This window comes from Erpetoichthys calabaricus, chromosome 5 (genome assembly GCF_900747795.2).
Source record: "Erpetoichthys calabaricus chromosome 5, fErpCal1.3, whole genome shotgun sequence".
Lineage (NCBI taxonomy): Eukaryota > Metazoa > Chordata > Cladistia > Polypteriformes > Polypteridae > Erpetoichthys > Erpetoichthys calabaricus.
Window position 1 is genome coordinate 35,850,296 of NC_041398.2, and position 17,604 is coordinate 35,867,899.

General features: G+C 38.6%; 1 protein-coding gene across 1 annotated transcript in view; it reads right to left on the reverse strand.

Moving 5' to 3' along the window:
- The window catches only part of paip2b (poly(A) binding protein interacting protein 2B), a 40,752-nt gene extending 23,571 nt beyond the window's left edge, over positions 1 to 17,181 (reverse strand). The window contains exon 1 of the mRNA XM_028801449.2: positions 16,910 to 17,181. The gene's annotated coding sequence lies outside the window, so the exon portion shown is untranslated. The remainder of the gene's footprint in view (positions 1 to 16,909) is intronic.
- Between the last annotated feature and the right edge of the window lie 423 nt (positions 17,182 to 17,604).

A 17,604-nucleotide genomic window follows, 5' to 3' on the forward strand; every position in this document is an offset into this window, starting at 1 on the left:
GAGCAGAGATGCCCAGACTTCCCTCTCCACGGCCACTTCTTCTAGCTCTTCCGGGAGAATCCCGAAGCGTTCCCAGGCCAGCCGGGAGACATAGTCCCTCCAGCGTGTCCTGGGTCTTCCCCGGGGCCTCCTCCCGGTTGGACGTGCCCGGAACACCTCACCAGGGAGGCGTCCAGGAGGCATCCTGATCAGATGCCCAAGCCACCTCATCCGACTCCTCTCGATACGGAGGAGGAGCGGCTCTACTCTGAGCCCCTCCCGGATGACTGAGCTTCTCACCCTATCTTTAAGGGAAAGTCCAGACACCCTGTGGAGGAAACTCATTTCAGCTGCTTGTATTCGCGATCTCGTTCTTTTGGTCACTACCCATAGCTCATGACCATAGGTGAGGGTAGGAACGTAGATCGACTGGTAAATTGAGAGCTTTGCCTTACAGCTCAGCTCCTTTTTCACCACGACAGACCGATGCAGCGCCCGCATCACTGCAGACGTCGCACCGATCCGCCTGTCGATCTCACGCTCCATTGTTCCCTCACTCGTGAACAAGACCCCGAGATACTTTAACTCCTCTACTTGAGGCAGGCTCTCGCTCCCAACCCTGACAGGACACTCCACCCTAAACGCGTGACATTAAAATAGCAGCATGTCATATACTCAAAACATTTATTGCATGAACACAAAATAAAAAAGAGTCGTCGGATAAACTGAAACCTGTAACAAAACTGCCTTCACTTACTGAACAGGGGAAATAAAGCAACAGAAGTCTAGTGCTTAAAGTGTTTGTACATAGTTCTGCAAACATAGGCGGTCTCCAGGATAATTATTCCCCCACACCCAATTTGCTAGAATACAATAGCTTACTCACCTACTGACTACATTGTTCAGTTTATTCTTATAAAACACTTCACCAAAGACAGATTAAAAGAACTTGCCGAAATAAATACATCTAAAACCGCACAGTACATAACTATAAAACACTTATTTACATAAGTACAATTTACACTACTGGTCAAAATTTTTAAAACTTCTCAGCTTTTCCAGTTTTTCTTCAAATTTAATCAGTTGAAATGCAATGAATAACCTAAAATTGTAAAAGGGTAAGCAGGAAACGGCCAGAGGTTTAAATGTCAAGTTTAGGTTAGCAAATACTGAAAAAACGAAATATCAGAATACTACAAATGGGCCTTCTTCAGAGAATTACCAATAGGTTACAACCTACAGATGTTCTGCAGCAAATAAAGTAAATTAAGCCTTGCAAGTTGAAGCAAACAATTTGCACAGATGTCCCAACTTCTGTGGATTACATAAAAACCCTATAGTCCGTCTTAAAGCAGGGTTGGAACAGACTTTGTTACTACACCCTCTGAAGTACTACTTGGATAATATCACACTGCAGAAAGTTGTAAATTCCAGTGATAATGGGAAAATAACGGCAATTAACAAATGAAATGAGAGCATTATTACCCTTAGAAGTGTAGGCCTTTCATTTAGAGAAATGTGTATTTAAAAAAAAAAAAAAAATCTAAGTGTCAGTGAGTACAATGCTGTCCTAAGCAATCCAAAGGTAATTGGAAACTAGACGAAACTGATAGGAAGAGATCTGGCAGACTCAAAGTTATAACTCAATCAGAAGACAAGTTTCTGAGGGTCACCAGCTTGAGTGACAGGCGCCACACAGCACCACATCTTAACTGTAAATGAAAAAAGCAAGTTCCAGTTTCTACTGTGAAGAGAAGACTTTGTCCAATCTGTAGTAGTTCATAGCCAGTATTTAAAGGCCCTATTTTGTTCTTTAAGGAATGGTTCTCTCATTGCCACTCCGTTAACACTAGAATCCCTGAAGCCCACAAAAAAAGTCATAATCCCAGGCCACCTTAAATTCCTTCATACCTCCTCAATATTCTTGAATAAAAGCACACTTCTTTTGTTATACTTGTACCTTTTGTGAAAGTGTTTATTTGATATTTGGACTTCAGTCTTCACACATTATATACACTTCATGTCAAAATTTTGTCATTAGTACTATAACATGAAAAGTTTATTTTAGCTAGGTGTTCAACATTTCTTCCATCGCATTTCCTGTCATCCTAAATTTACCAATACAGTAATCCCTCCTCCATCGCGGGGGTTGCATTCCAGAACCCCCCGCAAAAGGTGAAAATCCACGAAGTAGAAACCATATGTTCATATGGTTATTTTTTATATATTTTAAGCCCTTATAAACTCTCCCACACTATTTTAAACATTTCCCGCACAATTATACAGTATAAACCCTTTGTATTCTCTTAGATATTAGGTAAGATTCGTTGAAATTATGTATGTAAACACAGTTTATATACAGTAAAACCTAAATATTATTTTAAATATATCGAGCGTCTCCGATATCACATATGTTACAGACAGGCCACCAGCAATAAATACGTACAGTGGTGTGAAAAACTATTTGCCCCCTTCCTGATTTCTTATTCTTTTGCATGTTTGTCACACAAAATGTTTCTGATCATCAAACACATTTAACCATTAGTCAAATATAACACAAGTAAACACAAAATGCAGTTTTTAAATGATGGTGTTTATTATTTAGGGAGAAAAAAAATCCAAACCTACATGGCCCTGTGTGAAAAAGTAATTGCCCCCTTGTTAAAAAATAACCTAACTGTGGTGTATCACACCTGAGTTCAATTTCCGTAGCCACCCCCAGGCCTGATTACTGCCACACCTGTTGCAATCAAGAAATCACTTAAATAGGAGCTGCCTGACACAGAGAAGTAGACCAAACGCACCTCAAAAGCTAGACATCATGCCAAGATCCAAAGAAATTCAGGAACAAATGAGAACAGAAGTAATTGAGATCTATCAGTCTGGTAAAGGTTATAAAGCCATTTCTAAAGCTTTGGGACTCCAGCGAACCACAGTGAGAGCCATTATCCACAAATGGCAAAAACATGGAACAGTGGTGAACCTTCCCAGGAGTGGCCGGCTGACCAAAATTACCCCAAGAGCGCAGAGACGACTCATCCGAGAGGTCACAAAAGACCCCAGGACAACGTCTAAAGAACTGCAGGCCTCACTTGCCTCAATTAAGGTCAGTGTTCACGACTCCACCATAAGAAAGAGACTGGGCAAAAACGGCCTGCATGGCAGATTTCCAAGACACAAACCACTGTTAAGCAAAAAGAACATTAGGGCTCGTCTCAATTTTGCTAAGAAACATCTCAATGATTGCCAAGACTTTTGGGAAAATACCTAGTGGACTGATGAGACAAAAGTTGAACTTTTTGGAAGGCAAATGTCCCGTTACATCTGGCGTAAAAGGAACACAGCATTTCAGAAAAAGAACATCATACCAACAGTAAAATATGGTGGTGGTAGTGTGATGGTCTGGGGTTGTTTTGCTGCTTCAGGACCTGGAAGGCTTGCTGTGATAGATGGAACCATGAATTCTACTGTCTACCAAAAAATCCTGAAGGAGAATGTCCGGCCATCTGTTCGTCAACTCAAGCTGAAGCGATCTTGGGTGCTGCAACAGGACAATGACCCAAAACACACCAGCAAATCCACCTCTCAATGGCTGAAGAAAAACAAAATGAAGACTTTGGAGTGGCCTAGTCAAAGTCCTGACCTGAATCCAATTGAGATGCTATGGCATGACCTTAAAAAGGCGGTTCATGCTAGAAAACCCTCAAATAAAGCTGAATTACAACAATTTTGCAAAGATGAGTGGGCCAAAATTCCTCCAGAGCGCTGTAAAAGACTCATTGCAAGTTATCGCAAACGCTTGATTGCAGTTATTGCTGCTAAGGGTGGCCCAACCAGTTATTAGGTTCAGGGGGCAATTACTTTTTCACACAGGGCCATGTAGGTTTGGATTTTTTTTTCTCCCTAAATAATAAAAACCACCATTTACAAACTGCATTTTGTGTTTACTTGTGTTATATTTGACTAATGGTTAAATGTGTTTGATGATCAGAAACATTTTGTGTGACAAACATGCAAAAGAATAAGAAATCAGGAAGGGGGCAAATAGTTTTTCACACCACTGTACAATGCAAGAAAAATTGTATACAGTAAAATGTGTGTACATTTTCCATCTCTGGTTTTCGATGGATCTCGATGTTTTAGGGTCCCCTCATACCAAAAACATTGGTATCTCGATGATGGCTGTGTGTCACTGTTTCTCGAGGACAGTCTAGAGATCAAACAACTGGACGGAAAAATACCAAACTCAAAACTTAAGCCTGTTATGAGATGACGATTTGCTGGTTAGTTTTTGAGCCAAATCGTGCAAGAGAGAGAGGCACTTTAGAGGAACCCTCAAATATAATTCTGCAAATAATTATGAATTCTTCTCGTGAATTGCTTTTGTAATGACCTATTTTATGATCAGAAATATCAGCATCAGAGCAGTAAATAATTACTGAAATGTTATAGAAGAGTTCGGTTAGCTTGGTTCCCAGGGCACAAAGCCTCACGCTCAAGCTCACACCCAATTTTTTTTTTTTTTTGTGCAATATATGACAGAACTTGTTTACAAATGCTATCGTTTTTTTCCTGTGCAGTGTTTGACAGAACTTTGGATTTTTACACAATAGCACAGTATGTTAGATTTATGTTTTTGCTTGTACGCTGCATAATTCACCTTATAACAGAGCAGTTCATGGTTATCCAGACTGTAATGTTCATGCCCTGTATTTCAATTATGATTAGTATTCAATTTCCTTTCAAGTCAAATCTTGTTTAAAATAAGGGTAAGTGGCTGTTTAAAATGGTCTCAATAGTTTTGTTGGTCTTAGTGTAATTTTTTTGTGTAAATCCTGTAGGCCACTTTGAATAGGTTTATTCATACTTGCACTGTTTGATCTCAGTAATATTTTGATTGATGATTTTAATGTTATTTTATTTGATTTAATAAATAAGATGTTTTCTTTAACTGTTCATTTATCTCATTAGTAAGCTATAAATTAATATACTATTATTAAGACCTCGCTAGATTAATAAGCCTTTTACAAACACATTTTGTAAAGGATGCAGATATCATCTAATTATCGCTATCATCTTAGTGTTTTCCAGTTTCTAATTGCTTTTGGATTTTGTAGGACATCCTACTCACTTTGTTTTCCAATTTCTCTAAATGAAAGGCCTACACTTTTAAGGGTAATAATGCTCTGTCTCATCTCATTTGTTAATTGCCATTTTCTTTCCATTATCACTAGAACAGGGGTGGCAAACTCCAGTCCTGGGGTGCCGCAGTGGCTGCAGGTTTTCATTCTAACCATCTTCTTCATTAGTTTTTGCTGCTAATTAATTTCTTTTGCCTTAATTTTAATTGACTTGATTTAGGCCCCTTAGTTGTTTCTTTTTCTTTAATTAGCTGCCAAAGAATAATGACACAAAACAAGGTGCCACATGACCAGCTCACCCGTGCCCATCACGCAATATCTGAAAATAAAGAAAGGTGAACGTCTCAGTAAGGTTGATCTTTCGGGTCCCCAAAATATTTTGACAATGTTCTTAGAAAAAACAAAAAATCAACAGTTATGGAAATGTCTGCTGTGTCAGAATGAGAGCAGCAACAAGCCATTGAATTAAATGAGTTTAATTAACAGCAAGAACTGGCTTCTCATTAAGAAACTGGCTGGAGTGAAATTAGTTGGGAGTTTGAAACCCCAATTTAGCTGGTCAACTGTGGACTTCTTTCACATTTGATTTCTGTTTGCCTGCCATTTAATCAAGAAAATAATTAATTCAGAGCACCAAATCCTTAAAAACAGGGCTATTAAAATGAAGGGAAAAAAGTTAATTAATTAAAGTGTTAGAATGAAAACCTGCAGCCACTGCGGCACTCCAGGACTGGAGTTTCCCACCCCTGCACTAGACTGTTGTCCAAGTAGCACTTCAGAGGGTGTAGTAACACAATCTGTTCTATCTTTGCCTTAACTCTTTTAGGGCTAATTTTTTTTTTGTTTCTTTTCTCCCAGGGCTGAATATTTTTCCAAAAACTAACATTTTTTAAAAAAGAACACAAAGCAATTGTTTAACATATCAAATCAACAAAAAATACTTACTTTTGACAAATGCTACTGTCTTGCATGTTGTATGAGCCTGCATACTCTATGATTTCACATACATATCACATACATTTTACACAGCACAGTCTGATCTTGCTCAAAGCAGCCAATTTCAGTCATTGCTACATTGCACTCCTTACCATATGTGTTACTTTGGTGCCTATTTTTCAATTGTCTGTTGCTGCACTTTCTCACATATATTGTTAGTGTGTACTGTAGAGAGACAAGTCACCCATTTGCCATCGTGCCATTCCACTGCCACCAAGTTTTCTGCCTGCATGAAAACCGTATTGTCACCTCTTTTCATCTTCTGAAACTTTATGAACTTTATGTATGGCATTATAGCCTGGCTCACCCCATGGGATTTGCTTCTGTTTATTACAGAAGTGAATAAAACTTTGCAGCAGCACGTACCTAAGCCACCAGGGGACAAAACACGTTTGGACCAATGCTCCCTGAAGTTATATCGCCAGTTCTGTCCCATCTCTATTTGTAATGCCACAGCGCGCTTCATCTCGTCTTTCGTTGTGGGTTTCCACTTTGAAAAACGAGAATGCGATGCAAGCACAGCCCGCGATTCAAAAAAAATCTCTGCCTACCTGTTTGTCTCGTCTGACAGTAGCTGAAAAGCAGCATCAGGAGAGAGCAGCCTGAAGTACAGCAGCTGGTGATCTGTCGTGTCCAAAAGCAAGACATGCCGTCTTGTAAACTCCGGTAGCCAGATCGGCTCTCAACGGATCAATGTCTGTGTATTTATCCCATGCGAACCTTGCCGTAGATGCATCGGCTGCGTGAAGGCACTCAACTGGTAGCAGATCCGCTGGCGCGGCATCGGCTGGTGTCTGATCAGCTGATGCCTGCTTCTAACTCTCTTGCTCGATCTCCTGATCACTGCCAATAAAGTCCGATTCTGAAAAATCAAGAGTCCGACTCCGCGATAATGCGCAAAACAACGTCTGCCAAGTGTTTTCTTTTCTGCACTTGCTTCGCTGCCTTTTCACATGTCGGTGCCATCTTGCCTTTGTTTACATTTCGCAACTCACGCACACGCAATGTTTATTTGCCGAGTCAACGAGTCTAGCATTCCTCCAAGCACAGAGGGAATGCCTGTGACGTGACAGTGAGATTTGTCGCCATTAACAGCTGATTGTCGCCCTCTATCCCTGGATGTCGACTTTTGTCGACATTCGCCTTCAACCCCTCCTGTCGACAAAAGTCGACATCCGCCCTAAAAGAGTTAAGATAGGCAGAGGGTTTTTAAGTAATCTACAAAGGTTGGGACACCTGTGCTAATTGTTTGCTTCAACTTGCAAGCCTTAATTTAATGCAGAAAATCTGTAGGTTGTAACCTATCAGTTGTTCCCAGAAGGCGGCCCATTTGTAATATTCTGAGATCTCTTTTTTCAGTTTTTACTAACCTAAATTTAAAATTTAAACCTCTAGCAGTTTACTGCTTACCATTTCAGGTCATTTATTGTACAGTATTTCAACTGATTAAATTTAAAGAAAAACCCAGATTTTCTGAAAGTTTTTACCAGTGATGTATTTAAATAAATAGCAATACAGATCCATACACTTTGAATGAAATGTCAAAGTATTCACCCTGCTAGAGGATCAGTCAGCAAAAGAGGCACACCAAAACTAGAAGTACAGCAATACTGCCTGTTGGTACTCTTATTAGAAGGATGCCAGACCGTAAATAGTCAAACTTGGTTTCAACAAATTCAAACACTGATGAACCAAAACATTACAACCACACTAACATGAAGTAAATGACACTGGCCATCCCATAATGACATGTCAAAATCAGGGATACATTAGTTGGTAAGCAGGCATTACACACTCATGGCCAATACGTTTACACCTGCCCATATTTTTTGCTGTCAATACCTGACTGCCTTTGATAAGGGCCAAATTGTTATGGTGGAGAGAGTGTGATGCTTTGGGAAATGTTCTGCTGGGAAACCCTAGGTCCGGGCACTCATGTGGACATTCATTTTCCCTACTTAAATAAAGCTGCAGACCACATAAACCTCTTAATGGCAACAATATTTCCAAAAGGAAGTAGCACCTTTCAGCAGGATAATGCACCCTGTCACATTGTATTAATGGTTTGAGTAATATAAAGAGTTCAAGGGGTCGCCCTGGCCTGCAAATTCCTCAGATATCAATCCAAATGAGCATTTATGGGACATGTTCCAACAAGAAGTCCAAACCACAGTGGCTCCACCTCCCAACTTACAGGAATTTGAAGATCTGCTGTGATCATCTTGTATAGACCATGCCTCAGTGGGTCAATGCGATCTGATACACAAGCCACTAATAACTAAAATGCAATGATTACAATAAATTGCTTTACGAGAAAATGCAAAAATGAACAGCATTTATACAAGAGAGACATGCATGGTTTTAGGCAAAAGCAACTGAAAATGAAACTGCAGGCTACGTGCGACACTCTGGACTAATCAAAAAACTTTGGGAACTACTATTTCACTAATTTATTAAAAGAAATCACAAAAGATGTCATGTGTGTAAGAATAATATGCATGTCGGCATGAAAAATCTTTCATTTCTTCTCTCATTTTTTTTAAAAACACACTTTATAAAGAATTACATCTTGCCTGAAGAAGGAACCCAAGTTGCCTGAAAAGCTTGCCATTTTTTTAATGTTATTGCAATCATTCCATACAAATAGATCAATTTTTACAAAAAATAGGATTGAAAACAAATCAACTCCCACCCCTGAGAAAGAGAGCATGGCCAACAGAGTAAAACTTAAAGCTAGTAAAAAATAAATAAATTGAGTTTAACAGGCAGATAAAGATAAATGGAGAAGAAAAAGAAATGGGAAGAGAATCTGCTTCATCAGTACTTTAAGAGCTTATTCTAAAATATTATTGATTAGATCCTGCCAGGTATTGAAAAAGTTCTGCACAGATCCTCCGAGTGAGAATTTGATTATTTCCAATTTCAAATAATATAAAACATCAGTTACCCACTGACTTAAAAGAGGAGAGTTAGGATTCTTCCAGTTTAGCAAAATAAGTGTAGTGAAGGCAATCACAGTTTGTTTGTCCTTCTCCACTTTAAGGCCATCTGGGAGTACACCAAACACACCTGTTAGTGGATTAGGAGGGATTGGGACACCAAGGCTGTCTGAAAGGCACTTAAAATTTTTGTCCAGAATGATGTTAATGTGGTGCAGGCCCAAAACATGTGACCCAGTGAGGCTGGAACTTGATTGCAGCGTTCGCAGGTTGGATCTTGCCCTGGAAACATTTTGGACAGTTTTAAGCGAGACAGATGTGCTCAAAATATCATTTTGAGTTAAATAATTGTATGCTATGCGCATATGGATCTTGAGTGAATTCTCTGCATTGCTACCTTCCACTCCTTTTCTGTGCAGAAATGCTGTCTGAGTCCTCGAAACTGAACAATGTTTTTTCCAGCATAGAGGAAGGTGGGAGATCAGAAAAATCAGGCAGGTTCTGTTTAACAAAGTTTCTAATTTGAAGATAGTGAAAGAAATGTGTTGCTGGAAAGTTAAATTTGAATGTAATTGTTCATAGGATGCAAAGATGTTGTCCATATAAAGATCTCCAAGTAATTTAATCCCAAATGCTTTCCAGATATTAAAAACTATACATGTTTGTGAGGGCTGAAAAAGGTGGTTCTCATGCAGAGGTGCCACAGATAAAGATTCTCCATCTTAAAATGCTTTCTACTTTGGTTCCACATTCTGAGTGAGTGACGCACAACTGGGTTATTAGTGTATCAGTGATAACTTGCATTTATTGGGGCACAAAGCAGGGAATATAAAGAAGTACTACAGGATTTTAGTTCTGTTGCGCACCAAGTCTGTATGTTCATCTATTTGTGTCCAGGTTTTTATAGCTTGTATGTTTGCTGCCCAGTAATAAAACAAAGTTAAGTAGAGCCATGCCACCTTCTGCCTTAGGTCTTTGTAGGGTCGCTCTTTGAATATGTGGATATTTTAAGTAACAAATAAATTAGGTTATGGTTGAATCTAATTGCGTAAAAAATGATTTATTGATGTATATTAAAATGTTTTGAAATAAAAAGAGAAGCTTAGGAATTATATTCATCTTAACAACATTAATTCTTTCATTTAAAAAAAAAAAAAAAAGCTTTCCTATTGTAATCTTTTTAGTTTGCCAATAAAAGGTGTCAATTTGCTTGACTTCTTACTGCATCCGTAATTGACAACACGGTACAACACCCTAGTACTACAAAAGAAACACTAAAATAAGAAAATTAAATGACAACAGAATAAAAATGAACAATGTTTCATTCTTTGTGGAGCCACAAAAAATCTCTATGACTAATAATATAAAAAGCTAATATCAGGAAAATAAATGATACAGACAGAGGCTGAGGTTAATGCTAATTGATTTAGATTATTCCATTATGGAGTTGGGACAGTTATTTGATTACAAGAAGGTAAAGCCTGCCCCAATGTACAACCGCAAATCAAATCTGAAAAGGCCACACATTTCAGTCAACCACCTTGTATGATTTTAAAGAACATGACTTACAAGCAACAACATGCATTCATATTCTTCTATTGTTGGCCATGGACTCCAATCTCATCAGCAGTAATTAACTTAAGCTCATAATGTAATAACCACTGGTTACCCAAGAATTAAAATTAGGCTTTATTATTACATACTTTTAATTCAATTAAATTTAATTCAGTACGGACCTAATATGTTAAAATGCTTTAATTTCAATGCAATATTATGAGCAATACACATTTATTTTAAAATCTAAAGTTAATTTAAGATTTAAAATGCCACTAACGCTATGAGCAGGGGAAAGGTGCTATATAAATAAAATGTATTATTATTATCAATTTAACAACTGAAGTGCAAAACCTGTTACTATTGTCAGTTTTATCTAGAGTATAATCTCAAAAATAAAAATGTATATGTATTGGTGCTTTGAGAGTGCAATGGCATAACCAATTGTAAGTGGTAACTTAACTTTTTGCTCCAATGAGAAAGCAGTGACTCCAAATTCATTCATCAATTGTAACATTTATACACTTCTGATGTGTAAAGTTATAGGCAATTTACACAAAGCACTTTTTCGAACAGTGCTTTGCCTTAGTAGCAGCTCCTTCTCATAGTCTATTTTATGTCTAGTAAACACTGACCTTGCAGCATTGGATAGGTTTTTGAATATACGGAAGTATCTGTACAGCTAAAATGCGATGAAAGCAGGGAACACACAACTACAGTATACTTTTACATACAATATGAGCAATGGGGCAAATGCTCGATGATGCCATGGATGTAAGCAGTAGCAAATGTCTGATCACCTAAGAAAGATGTCTTAAGTGCAAAACAACAAAGTCTAATTTTTTAGGAATTAAAGTATAAAAGGGAGGTCATTTTTCATTAAGTGTTAATAATCAGCTGTTACCCAACTGCAAAACAACAATCAATCTTGCAAACAGTAGATATCTAATGACAAAAGTTGATAAACTCAATTTGAGACATCTTATTACAAATGCATCTTTTAGACTTTTTAGAAAATATCCTGAATAATTACTTTCTTCACAGGTTAATATTGCACTGATACTGTATGTGTAATGAATACTGAGAGTACTGTATTTTTCCAAAATGTATTATATGCATGCAAGGACAAAATAATTACTTTATGATGATCATATCTTTTATTCTTAAACCGCAGCACATTTTAATAAGAAAGATTTAAATCTCAATGTTCGATTCAAATATATTTCAGCATGCAATTAAAATTCAGAATGGTGTACATAATAAAAAAATCGACTGTTAATGTGCTTTTTTTGCGCATTTATAAAGTTCTGACACCTAAACAATTTATTAAACATTTATTAAATACTGTTTGATTATAAATACCAATAAATGTTCTAGGTTAACTGCTGGGATAAAAAAAAATATTCTTAAGATGATTTGAATAATTTCAGTTTGATTTTTAGGACTGCATTTCCCCCCCCCCCCTTTTTTTATTCATAAGTCTCAAGGCTTTTTACTCATATTTAAAACAGACACCTTAAGGATGCGAGAGTAAAACCACAAGACGTCCATGCAAACAAAGGGAAATCATGGCAGCTCCAGGTAGCAAATAACTAAGCTGAGATATAGGACCAGTTTCATAAAGCTGTGACACAGCAGTGTTAACCACTGTGCAACTATCAGCATAATGTATGTACAAGAATTCAGCAATATACAGTATGTATTCAGAATACACTACAGTGCATTAATCACAATTTGTACAGTGGAATTACAAAATGTTCAAGTATCACTCGAGCACTAAGTGGAAGCACAAGGAAGAGGAAGCCACGTGCCTTTCTCACATTTAAAACTGCACACAATAATGCAATACCACAAAGAGAATCATGCCTCCCTTACTCTTACTCGGTCTTACTGTATGCATCTTCTCAAGCGTAGATCTATTCTAACTCTAGATGTAATGGACTTGTACAAGGTACCATGCATGCCTGAGCTGTGCTCAGCCCAAGTGGCCCAAGCATGTTTGTTTTGTATGTAGTGATGTAATGTAGAAGTGAAACTTTTGTGCAATATTTCAGTGCAGAATTAAAAAGTGTTAAGCAAATTTTATGTTCCATATGCTTACAACACCGGTAACTCTCTTGAGGATGTTATTGGCCATACATATAAATTGCCTAGGAGTTTCTAAAAGTAAAGAAAACTTTTTTGCCCAGAGCACCACGTGAAAACAAAGAAGCCAAGGCTCCAATGGAGCCAGGCAAATCTGAAATTTTACATTTCTTGTTTAAAACACACTTGTATTAGTTTGTATGGTTGTCCTGGTTCTAATAACCATCCCAAAAGGTATTATTGATAGGAATCTAGAATATGAAACGACAAAAAAAAAAAAAGTGTTTAAGTTGGGTTGTTGCCCAGTTACACCATCTTATATATTAGCATGGTTAGGAGCACGAGGATCATCCCTGGCTGCCAGTATGAAATGTTCACACCCCTAAGTTTCTCCATCAATTACATTTGAAACTTCCTTCAAAACCTGATAGGCGCTTTTAGAACCACCACCTTGGGAAGGGGTGGCTCAGTCAGGAAGGCCTGCACAAATAATGTCCCATATAACACATACCACTTCAGGGCTGTGGAGTCAGATTCGAGGAGTCGGAGACAATTTTAGGTATCTATTTTAGGTACATTTTTGACGACTCTGACTCCTAATAAATTTAAATTGTAATGAAAAAAAAAATACAGCAAGTTCAAATGTCCCATTTCACAAACAATAGTCATACGTACTTCTCGGATGCAAAAATAAAGCCCAGTGCATAGTTGTGTTACTACTAGTGTGAAGTTCAGCTGAGCTATTATACAACCTGACATTCACATATTGTAATCTGGACTATGGTACATTTCAAAAAGTGTTTTCATTTTATTTCATATATAATGTGTTTAACAAGTTAATTTGAGTGTAAACAAGTGTAATACTGTAGGTAGCGGTGTGTGCTATGGCCTGATGTGTGTTCAGGGATTCTTGTCTTTTGTTTAAGCTGGCCAATACAGTTGAGAGTCAGCTTCCTAGCCAGTAGTTCTGTGGTAAAATTACATGTTATGTTGCCTTCCTTCAATCAACATGTAAAATACATTAGCATATTAAATACTGGGGAGTCGGAGTCAGAAGTACCAGAAACTAAGGAGTTGGAGTGGAAGGATTTATCTACCAACTCCACAGCCCTGCTCACCCCACCCCCTTGAGGCAAAAAGAAAAAGACATTTAACTGAGCATCTGACCACAAGTTGTAACCCTTCTTTTTATCTATGTTATCACTGCATTCATGTCACTATAAGATATCAAGCAAAAACTGAAGAATGAGGAGGTAACTTTATGCACAGAGAATTCTACCGGTAACCCAGCACCTTCTTGGCTTGACAGCACTCACGGACTAACTTTTCATCTGGGGAGAGGAGAAGGGGACTCTATGGTCCACGCAGCTACCAATTTCACTTTTTTTGTCTTAAAATACATGACTTGAAAGAAAATATTTTGTATACATACTTCAATCACTTTGACACATTCAAGACATAACACAACTGATTGGAAACTGAAGAACAGCAGAATCAAGAAAGAAAATGCCAAGGTTTATCTTACTGCATTTTTACTGTTCCAAAGTTTGACACTAAGCTCAGGTTCCACGAGACATGTTTCAAGCACCTTATGTTTTGCTCCTCTCAGTTTCACAGCTGCTTCCCAACCAGATGATAATCAGCTTTAAAATGATGTAATCATTGTTTTGCATCCATTACTGAAAAGCAAACTGCAGTTTGCACTAAAGACTTAAAGAGCACAAAGAATTGCACTAAGGGACTCCAGTCTTTGGGAACCAACTTGCATGACAGACCTGTCTCATTACAGAATATCACGCCCAGTGCAGTAAATGGAAAGGCTTTAGTGTATGGTTTCTGTGTATATAAAAATACTAGGTAGTGTGGTTCCTTGCACTCTGCGGGCACAGAGTGTTATTTAACTACTAATGTATGTTCACCTGAGAGTAAGAGGTCAGAATCTTAATACTGGATCTCATGTTTTAATAATTAATATGCTTTCAATAAACAACTACATTATGAATTTGGCAGAATTAACTTCGTGATACTTGCATACCTGGGACTGACCAAATGTGCGGCTACATGAAGACCATGCCACCTCTTGTTCTATATACCACAACAGAATGAATAAAAACAAAAAAAGGGGCACAGATTGAGGCTCATCTCCTTGGAGCAGTTAATCCTTTGTACAGCACCAGCTCGGTCAGGCAGCATGTTATTGGCCGACAGGAAAAGGGGTGAGCAGAACTGGAAAGTCAGCACTCAGTCTGTATACATTAGATCCATCCAGCTGATTTCAGTCTTTTAAACTGACTTAGACCAGCAATGTGATCAGCTACTGCAGTCTGCAACCCTGGCATTCCCCATGATTAAAAGTCATGTGTGACATTGGCTTAAGATGTAATTCACCGTTACAATCATGGCTCATAAATCACCTTACTTTGAGTTAAACAGAGGTCTTCCAACCTCATGTTTTTCTAAAGGTGTAAAGATCTTTAAATCAGAGTTTTGAATCAACTAGAGATATGATAGAAGATTTGAAGGGGCTCCTGCCAGTAGGGAGTTCCAATAATCAATGCAGGATGTGATAAAAGCATGGACACATTTTACAGCATTAGAAAAGGAGAGGAATAAGCAAACTATGGATATGTTAAGGAGGTGAAAGTAAAAATGTTTCTTAATGTGGTTTATGTGGGCGGAAAAATAAAGGGAGGACTCAAAAATGATACCATGATCCTTACATCAGGAGAACGTCGGATGAGATCACCATCAAAAGTGATTGACCAAAACTAAATAGTAAATACTATGTTAAAGTTTCATAGACATACAGTATCTACTAGCCTTCAAACATTGTTTTCAGATCTATAAAAGGTATGCTTTATAATCATATTAAATACATTTTAAGGGAAACAATAATATGCTAATTATCAAGCTCTTTGAATTCAAACTCAAGACAACAATGTAAGCCGCACACCATCAACAGGCTGAGAATGCGTTTACCTATAATCTCTGGAAATTATCGGCCTGCTGTGAATTACTTTACTCTTTACTGAATTTTAAAATTTCCCTCAACGATTTTCACATGCAAAGATATGTAACTTCAAGACTTTGAGGAAGTGAACCCTGAATTGCCAGACGGAAGGTGACATTTTTTCGGATGGTTTCAGCATGTTTTATAGGGCCCAAATTTCACTAAAATTACTACAATAGATTTGGCTGGACATTTTGCGTTCCCTTCTATATATCCTAAGTAGGAGGCAAGAATATATAATAGATGAGTTTATGAATACATTTACTATAACCCCACATTCGCAATCTGATACATGAATTCATAAACATGTACTTAAGAATTTACAAATTAAACACATAAACGCACATGGAGTTGGATGAGAGGCAAATTGAGGGCAGCATCAAAAAGGTTTCGCCACACTTGCAGCTGCTGTGAGGTTATACCGGAGACCCAGCTGAGGATATGGGGTGGAGTTTTCATATTGGCGAGTAGGCAAATTAGGTCTTGTGTCTCAGATAGAAGGCAACTCGCAAATGTAAGAATCACCAATGATGTGCCTGGGATAATCTCTCTCTCCAGACATGCACGTACTAGAGGGGTAAAGAGTCAAGAGTGGGGATAGGCCATTGTGTGCGTTCGCGCACGCGACAGCCTGAGAGGGGGTTGGGGATACGCGCACCTATTGCATTACACGAGGTTAAGGGTGTACGTTATAGCCCAAAAATAGAAAAGGTACAGACTGCTGAGGTCTCTGATGCAGGACATGGGGTGGGGGAAATATTTCTTTACGCAACGGAAAGAAAAGCGAGGGAGGGGGCGAGTGTACCGGACGCGCGTACCAGGTTGGAGTTGCGGGGAGGATGGTCGGGCACGCGCGTCTGCGCGCTGTGCTACAGTACAAAGAGACCGTTTCAAACACAATTTCTGGCCCGGTTCCTCTAAATTGTCACGAGGCCAAGAAAGCTTCACCTAGGCAAAAATGTTAATTTGGTAAATAACGTAACGGAGCCTCGCACCACATTATCGATTCAGGTGGCACGCTGGCGTGTTTGCATCTCCTCCGTTTTGCCACGCGTGGCCCCATGCCGCCGGCCCATTCACATGTATTGTGGCACCATTAAGATTTGATTGCCAGGTCCCCGAACGAACACTAAACCCCGGAAAGTTACTGAAAATCATGCAAGACTGCAAACAAATAAAAAGCATATATTTAAAGTCGACTTTACCTCCCCAAAAAAGACTTGTCAGGTATGGCCGTCGCTCCTGCGTGCTCTGCAGTCAGCAACACGTATTCCTGGCCTTCGGCGGTGTTCCTTAAAAACCGTAAAATCAAACCTTATTCCGTATCAAAACCAAAATAGGAAAACAGTGCAGGACAGACAAAGCAGCAACTAATCTGAGGGGGGAAAAAACAACAGCTGCACCTTCTGTTTTACCGAGCCAACCTGCGATTAAAAAAACATACACATCTACTGCGCGCTACCGCGACTCATCCAACGCGTCCACTGGCCGTTACCGCTGTCAATCAAAATCAGTGCCCAATTAGAAACTCTGCTCTGTTCGACCCTTCTTCAACGTGGTGATGCGAATGACGGGCTCTCGCATTGCTTCTTTCTTTCTCAGCGTGTTTGTGCTTCCAGCTGGATCTGTAAGGTTAGCCGTAACAAAAGGTCATGCAGCAAGGGCCAGGGGGCTCAGATAGGGTAAGGGCAACAGTGAAGGTATTTGCAAATCTGAAATCGCTCGGCGACGTACTTTTGCTTCAAAATGCATTTACACACCATAGGTTAAAAAAGTGCACACATTTATGTATAGTTAAAAAAAAAAGTTATGCAAATGTATTATTCGAAACACATTTGTTAGTTTTTGTAACTTTGTTTATTAATCTCTAGGAATGGTGCAGTATAAATCAAAATGAGTA